A 7,992-nucleotide genomic window follows, 5' to 3' on the forward strand; every position below is an offset into this window, starting at 1 on the left:
GTCTCAACAGCACATTAGTCTCTCAAAGCTGTATCCCTGAAGGGGCTCCTAGTGTGGGATAAGTGGGTGGAACACACATTCCCAGGACAGGGGATGAGGTGAGGAGCCTCCAGTTGCATGACCTTCTCCAACAGGAGGGGTGGTTAGAACTTGGGGTTTATATAGCATCTTAACAAAGCACAATAATTTTGCAGAGAAATGACAAGACAAAGGAAAAGTAGTTTAGGCTTTTATGGGTTGCAAACCGTGGAAAGGTAAAAATACAGGGAAACGAAAGAAAAGGGCTAATTAATAAGGCTTGTCATATAGGTTTCTCTGGTGCCCTCTCTTGGTTGGTAAGTCTAGAGCTATCTCTGGTGATTAAGAATTGTCCTGCACTTCCTGGTAGAGAGGAGAAAGCAGAGTCTTTCTTGAGTCTGTTTATTCTCAGTTGCTTTGGGCTCAAAATAACCTTTATGTCAAATTGGCATGCTCTGTGGTGGCACACTCTGAACCACTTCTGTGGCTTCTAATTTGTAGTCAGTCCCTCCTCTTGGTTCATAATCCAGTCTGTGTTTGCTGAAATGAGGAAGCTATCTACCACACCACTTGTGGTATAACTTAGCCAAAATATAGCACTATCTTTTACTCTGTTCCTAGTATGATACTACCGTTTACCATTCTCTCTGTAATCCTTTTAATATGTCCCCCCCACCCCCTGCTCTGGGATTTAGAGCTGACACCTTGCTTTACTCAAATTAATATCTCCCCCTGAAAAACCCCTTGTTTCTTGGATTAATATTTCACACCTGATTTATGTCCCAGGGATAGTTCCTCCCCTGGATGTGTGGGTCTGTAAGATTAGCCCTCCAGACTCTGGATCCTCAAGTTAGCTTGCCTCCTGTGAGTACATCCTCCTCGCCCTCCAACCCCACACACAAATATTCACACATGTGGGAGCACACACTCACACGCATACACACACACTCCTACACAAGAGTGTTGGTACTTTAAAAAAAATTTTAATATTATTTAAAAGTTTATTCAAAATATAAATATGTAATGCCAAGACTTATCAAATCATATAACTTAAGTATGTACAGTTCATATGTCAATTCTACCTCAGTGCAATTATTAAAGAAAAAACAAATATAATCACTATTATAATTTTCTGCTTTATATATATATATATATATATATATAAAAGTATATGGCAGGGGTTTGTGATCGGGTTGGAGCTGAGATTTAGTCATATGTGTCATGTGGAATTAGGTAGTTGGGGAAGGAGAAGGCGGAGAATGGAAAAGAACAGAAGCCAAGATTCAAGGAAGTATGATGGAAAAAATGCTGAGCCAGACTCAGAAACAAAGCCAAGGATCAGGAGGAAATAGCATTTCTGGATATAATGTGGTAATTTGTCTGAATGCTTTGAAACTCAGCCTCCCAGGATGCAGATATGCACCCTGGGGGAGGGGGAAGGAAGTATGGCCACAGGTGAATCTCACTGGCTCTGGGTATCACACTGGAGCAAAAGAAAGCCTTTCGGGGAATCCCTCTAAGAAAATGTCAAATTGAGAGGAGGTTGCAGCCTCCCCATTTTTAGGCAGATTCATAAGCCAGTGTGGCAGCATGAAGTCTGAAGTTATCACAAGAGGGAAAATGGAAAGGGATCTACACACACCTGGTGGTTGAGGAGAGAACCACTCTCAAGCTGTAGGGGCCAACAGCAGTCGCAACTGATCTCCGAGCACAGGTGTGTAAGTCACAGCCCAGGGACTCAAGAAGGGCCCTATACGGTGAGAGGAGGACATCTGGGTATTTGCATGAATGGGATCGCATTTGTACTCAGAGACTGGCAGCTGACAAATTTCAGTTTACAACCTCTTTGTACATGTCACGGGTGGCAACTCTAAGAAGAAAAGGAATGGCCTTACCCTAGCGTAGCATGTGAAAATGTATTGTTTTAAGGGCTTGAAAAATGTTAAATCCCCTCAACTTTAAGCTTTGAACCATCTGCATTGACCTTCAGATTTAGAGGTTTTCAATGGTATAAGCCACCTCTCATGTAACTATACCTTTATAAAGGTTCATACTGAATCTAAAGAAAATATGCCTAAATGTTCTTTCATTGAACTGAATGGCATACACCAGACTGAACTTCCGTATCCTCTGCTCATATGCTTCATATAATTTCAGCTAGAGCAAGACTCAGGACAATATTTGGGAATGAGATTTCAAGCTCACTGAGGACAGGCAGTTAACATTTTGGTCCTCACCACAGTACTGAGCCCATTACTTTGTGCATGGTAGGTGCTAAATAAATGTTAAGTGAATGCGTAAAAGTTATTGCAAGATTCTCAACTTAATTCAAGTGAAAGATCATGTTAGAAACTATAAGAATTTATAAGAAAGAGAGAAAGTCTGGAAAAGAATTATACAAGAAACTTAGAGGCAAATATTACAAGACCATGAAATGGACCAAAGTTTGTGAGGCAGGAGTGTAGCTGTTGCTTTCTCACATAGCATAACAGGGGATGTGGAAGCAGAAAAGATTTAGATTAGATGATTAAGACTGAGATTCCTGGCAAAATTTAAGTTCAAAATCTTTTGAGGCTCTCCCATCTTCACTGTTTTCATTCTTTTGATGTGTAAACAAAACTCACTGGCCTGCCAGTCAGATAAATCCTAATGGCAAAATTGGCTCTGTTGGACTTTTTGATGTTAAACATTTGAAATTCATTTCCATCAAAAAGGATTGACTCCAATCCAAATGGGACAATCAAAGTTACTTCAAATAAGATAGGAGTTAATGTCACTCATAGGATGCATTAAAAGTTAAATTGCCAAATGATTGAGAAAGGAGGGGTCTTGGTTTCAGAAAAAAATAAAAGCTACCTAAAGAATCAAAGATTGGCAGAGGACTTTAAGAAAAAAGAGATCGTGAATGGTTCATGAGTGTGTCAAACTAAAGAAGACCGTGTATTGATTTAAACTTAGGTCTCATAGAATCAGGACTAGAGATAGGCCATGGAAAGCTAAAGGTACTTGCTGGGTGAAGTTACAGGACACTGGAAATGATGAGTAATTAAAGAGGAAGTCAGTCTACAGAGAGGAGAATGGAGCAGGTACACACAGGAAGGCAAAGTCAGGAACTCACACGATCCCTAAAAGTTATAGAGTGAACTGTGTTCTTGCCTTCCCAGTCTCCACTTTAGGTCCCTAAGACCACGCTGTAATTCATGTCTTTGGGTTCTCTGAAATTTCCTCATGTCCATTCAATTAACTATTCTTTGACTTAGACCAAGTAAGATTGATTTCTTCCCCTCTGAAAAACAGCTGATTTCTAACTGAAACATCTAAGTTTTCCCGAGAGAGCAGAACAGCAGAGCCATACAGCTGGCTGGATCCATCATATGACGTATTTCTTTAAAAGAATCTAAAGTATATGTGAATAATGTTTCCCCTTCATTGAGCTTTTCCTAAGTTCTAAGAGATAAACTTAACTCCTTTTCTCTGGTTTACCTTAATAAATTAAGATGTTAGTCCTTAGTTGAGCAAATGTACAAACATTTATTGTGTATCAGCTCTATGCCAGGCCCTGTTTTAGGGACCGTGAGTAAAAGAAGTTAGTGAGACGTGTTCACTGTCCTCAAGGATTTCCCATTGGAGAAACACATATGCCTTAAAGGTAAGCTAGTGCTAAGCATAGAAACCTACTCAAACCAGATTAAAAGAAAAAGAAAAAATATTAGGAGGATACTGGGGCATTTCATGGAAATAAAGTTTGGAAAGGCAGGCAGATCTCACAAATGACTGGAAACAGAAAATAGAAAGAGGTAATAACTAAAGCAATCTCTCGCTTCCCACTCCCTCTCTCCCTAGTGCATGTGTGCTTCCGTTTCTAGGCCTTTCATCTCTGCATCTCTGTTTTCTATGAATAGCTGCAGACTGGCTTTTTCTATACTCATTAAAGAAAATGGTTGCCCCGGGTGAGCACGAATTCTAGTGCATGTAGTCAGCAAAGTCTCTAGAATCTATACCCTGAGTACAAATCCCTGGGAGACAGTCTGATCAATCAGCTGGGGTCAGGTGTCTACCCTTATCCCTAGGAGGCAGGCAGTGACTTCTGGAGGAGAGTCATGGCAAACTCAGAATGACCTACAGGCAGAGCTGACGCTTTGTGCATCTGGCTCACGTATGAAGACAGATACGGACAATCTAAAATGTGTAGGTATATTGATAAGTGCAGAGAACTGAGAAACATAGAAGTATTTTACTTTTGCTTATTTGTTTTGTTTGTTCTTTAGTTGAAATGTCTCTTACTTGTGGACATTATGCAGCTCAACCAGCACCTGGACACCCATGGTGAGTCAAACTCAGTGGATTCTGAATGTCACTCAGACTTGTCATGGATTTACTGGGTGACATTTGAGGAGCCACTGGTTACTTCATTTCAAAATTTTCAGAACTTACATAGAATTTCACATTCATTACCTTTTTCAGGACTAGGGAGAGGAATATCAAACTGTTAGGGAATTCATTTCAATTTAGTAACTATTTTTAGGAACTTATTTGCCAGGTATAGGAGTAGACTCTTGTGATATAAACATATATTTAAGAGATCTTGCATTTAAGTGCAAAGGTGGAGTATACACATGTAACTAAATTCAAGTCACACCATAATACATACAAAAAAAAGATTTTTTTTTTAAAACTGTGGGAGATGGGAGCCAAGAAAGAATAATTCATTATGAATAAAGGGGATGGAAAGGCTGGGCAGCTAATACACAATTCTATTGGAGCCTTGAAGTAGAATTTTAAGAAATGCAGAAAAGGGAGAAAACTATTCCAGGTGGAAAAAATAGCTAAGGAATTAGCAAAGAAGGGAGAGGTCAGCCAGTGAATGGGTGAATTTGCCCTAAGTGTAGGGAGGAACCATGAGATACGGCAGAGGCAGGTTGGGGTTCAAGTGGGAGCTTAAATGCTAAGGTGCTTGAACTTCTTCCGGTAGACGTCCAAAGATTTTCAGCAGACCAATCCTGCATTTTAGAAAGAAAACTGTGATGATGGTATAAAAAGTGGTTTGGAAACAGGGATGGAGAAAGCACAGAGAGATGATTTAAGAGACTGTCTCGTGGTACAAGATCAAAAGGGCTTTAAAGAGAGTAGCAATGGAACAGAAGGTAGGAGATGACATCGATAACCAGGGTAGAGGGTAAAGAGAGAATTGATACAGTGCGGTGGCCGGGAGCCCTGGTGGTAGCTCTGAGGACGAAAAGCAGAGGTTTGTGGTTTAAGTGAATGTATACATGGAAATGAGATAAGCAGAGAAGAGCCTGATATGAAGATAAAAAAGATCAGAAGGGAATGCTGGGAAAAACTCATCTGAGCCTCCTCTTTGTTTTTTTTTTTGGCGGTACGCGGGCCTCTCACTGTTGCGGCCTCTCCCGCTGCGGAGCACAGGCTCCGGACGCGCAGGCTCAGTGGCCATGGCTCACGGGCCCAGCCACTCCGCGGCATGTGGGATCTTCCCGGACCAGGGCACGAACCCGTGTTCCCTGCATCGGCAGGCTGACTCTCATCCACTGCGCCACCAGGAAAGCCCTAAAGACCCTTTTAAGTGATCAGTAGGTCAAAACTACTTTTATAATAATACTGAGACATTAGTTGCATTTTCCACTGTTTTCACGTTTGCCCTGATGGTGCAATGGGATGGTGCCCTGATCTTGCATTGCAAGAACAATGATCAGTAAGAGTAATCGTTGCATTCTTCAACCCTGAGCACTAGCAGAGAGAGACAAAGAGGGCGAGAGGGAAAAGAGAGAGTGGGGGAGGAAGAGGGAGGGAGGGAGAAAGAGGGAGAGAAGGGAAGGGGAGGAGGGAGGAGAGAAGAAGGAAGGAAGGAGGGAAGGAAGGAAGGAAGGAAGGAAGAATGGAAGAAGGAAGGAAGGAAGGAACGGAGGGAGGGAGGGAGGGAAGGAAGGCTAGTTTTACTTGAGAATGTCCTTGACAAACCCGTAAAAATTATTACTTTCATTAAATCTTGACTCGAGTACATGTCTTATATTTTGCATGAGGAAATCGGGTGGTACGTACAAAGCACTCCTGCTGCGCACTGAAGTTGAACGGTGGTCTCAGGAATGCACAAGGAAGCCCAGTTTTACTTGAAAGAGCAATTGGTAGACAAACTATGATTATCCAGACTTGGGTATTTCACAGACATTTCTCAAAAATGAACAAAGTGGGCCTTTCATTTCAAGTGAAACAACTGATAGTCTATTTTGCCAATGATAAAATTCAAGCTTTCAAATGAAAATGAGAAGTTTGGAAAATGTGTATCTGCCAGCATGAGCTCGACAGCTTTCCGATATGTAAAGACTTTTCTCATGAGATAGGTGGCAATGTGATTTTTTTGATATCGTGTAATGAGATGTATCAACAAAGAGCTGCATCACTCCATGAACTAGTGTTTTCCGAATGAACAATGCAAGCCACAATGGGACAAAATCTTGCATGAGATCTAGTCAAAATACTCAACGGACCAATGAAGTTTAGTGCACCAGGTGCTGGAGGAGGTCATCGAGAGGATAACTGTGAGCTGGACCAAGGCAATTTCACAGGCTTTCCCCGCCCCCCAGTACCTTCTACCCACTGTTCCCACAGCAGGAGTCACTCCAAGCCTTGAGAGAGTAATGTTACTGAGACCATCTGAACTGTACATGTGACTGAATGCTATTAAGGCCTCTATATAAACTCATCATCTTGCAGGAGGGCACAGAGATCCACTCATCTTACCCAAGACAAGCCTCATATGCAAGTTCCCTTGCTTATTAAAACTGCCACCTACCAATCTGTAGTGGCCTGCCTCTTTCTTGGGTCTCACCTTGCCCTCCGTGTGCTGACTGTACGTGCATGCCCAGCTGAAGGATCAATGTTCCTATCCAGTCTTAACCAGCTCAGCTTGAACTAGATGCAGCTGACTCCACGTGGAGTCCTTTTAAATTTAGCATAAGTGTTCCTTATACAAGAAAGTCTTCCAAGATCCTCCAGGTCTGAGTCAGATGGCCCCCTTTGTGACCCTAAGCTACTCTCTGCCTGTATCCATTGGCAGTTATCCTGCGGCTGGTGGTTTATTTCCCCGTCTCCCCCACTAGATTATACTCTCTGTGAAGGGCCAATTTCGAATTTCACCCAGGGTACTTCCCAGGTTGCAAACCAGCACTAGGGTAGGAAAAGTTCATTGATATGGCTTCCTGTTTCACACTGCAACTGTTAACCAAACCAGGTGCATCTTGTCCGACCCATGGCAAGCCAAAAGGCTGAGACACCGAGGTTTACAGCACAGAGAGGGTTTATTTGCAAGGCAGCCAAGTGAGGAGATGGGAGAGCAAATCTCAAGTCCACATCCCTGAAGGCAAGGGGCTGGGGCTATTTATGGGATAATGAATAAAGAAGCAGGGCGGTCTGAAGCATGGGGAGTGTGGAGAGCATGGGGAAATGTGATTGGAAAAACGTGCGGTAATCGTTGTCCTGCACCGGCATAAAGAAGCTACAGGCCTCTGCACCTTCCAAAGGTCACCCAGGACACTTGCCCAGTTGAAGGATCAGTGGTCCTATCCAGTCTCAACCAGCTCAGCTCAGACTGGACACAGCAGACTCTAAGTTTCTAGAAAACAACTCACTGGGGCAAACATCTTATGGTTTAGGCTACGTGCAGCTTGGAGGGCATGCAAGTCTTAAAAAGACTTTGATGAGTGAAGGCAGGTGAAATGGATTTAACCCACAGTTTCACAACTAGTCTTTTAAAAACACCACTTGTTGAATCTTGGTGCAGTATCAGAGGAATAGCCACAAGTACGTTCTATTTTTCCAGCTATAAATCTGTGCAATGACAGAGTAATTCACATAATTTCACCAAAACTATGTATCTACAATGATTGACTGCAGAAGCGGATAAGAGAATCCAAGTGTTTATTTTTTAAGCCAGATATTAAAAAGTTTGGCAAAAATGTA

The sequence above is a fragment of the Pseudorca crassidens genome, chromosome 3 (assembly GCF_039906515.1).
Source record: "Pseudorca crassidens isolate mPseCra1 chromosome 3, mPseCra1.hap1, whole genome shotgun sequence".
Classification (NCBI taxonomy): Eukaryota; Metazoa; Chordata; class Mammalia; order Artiodactyla; family Delphinidae; genus Pseudorca; species Pseudorca crassidens.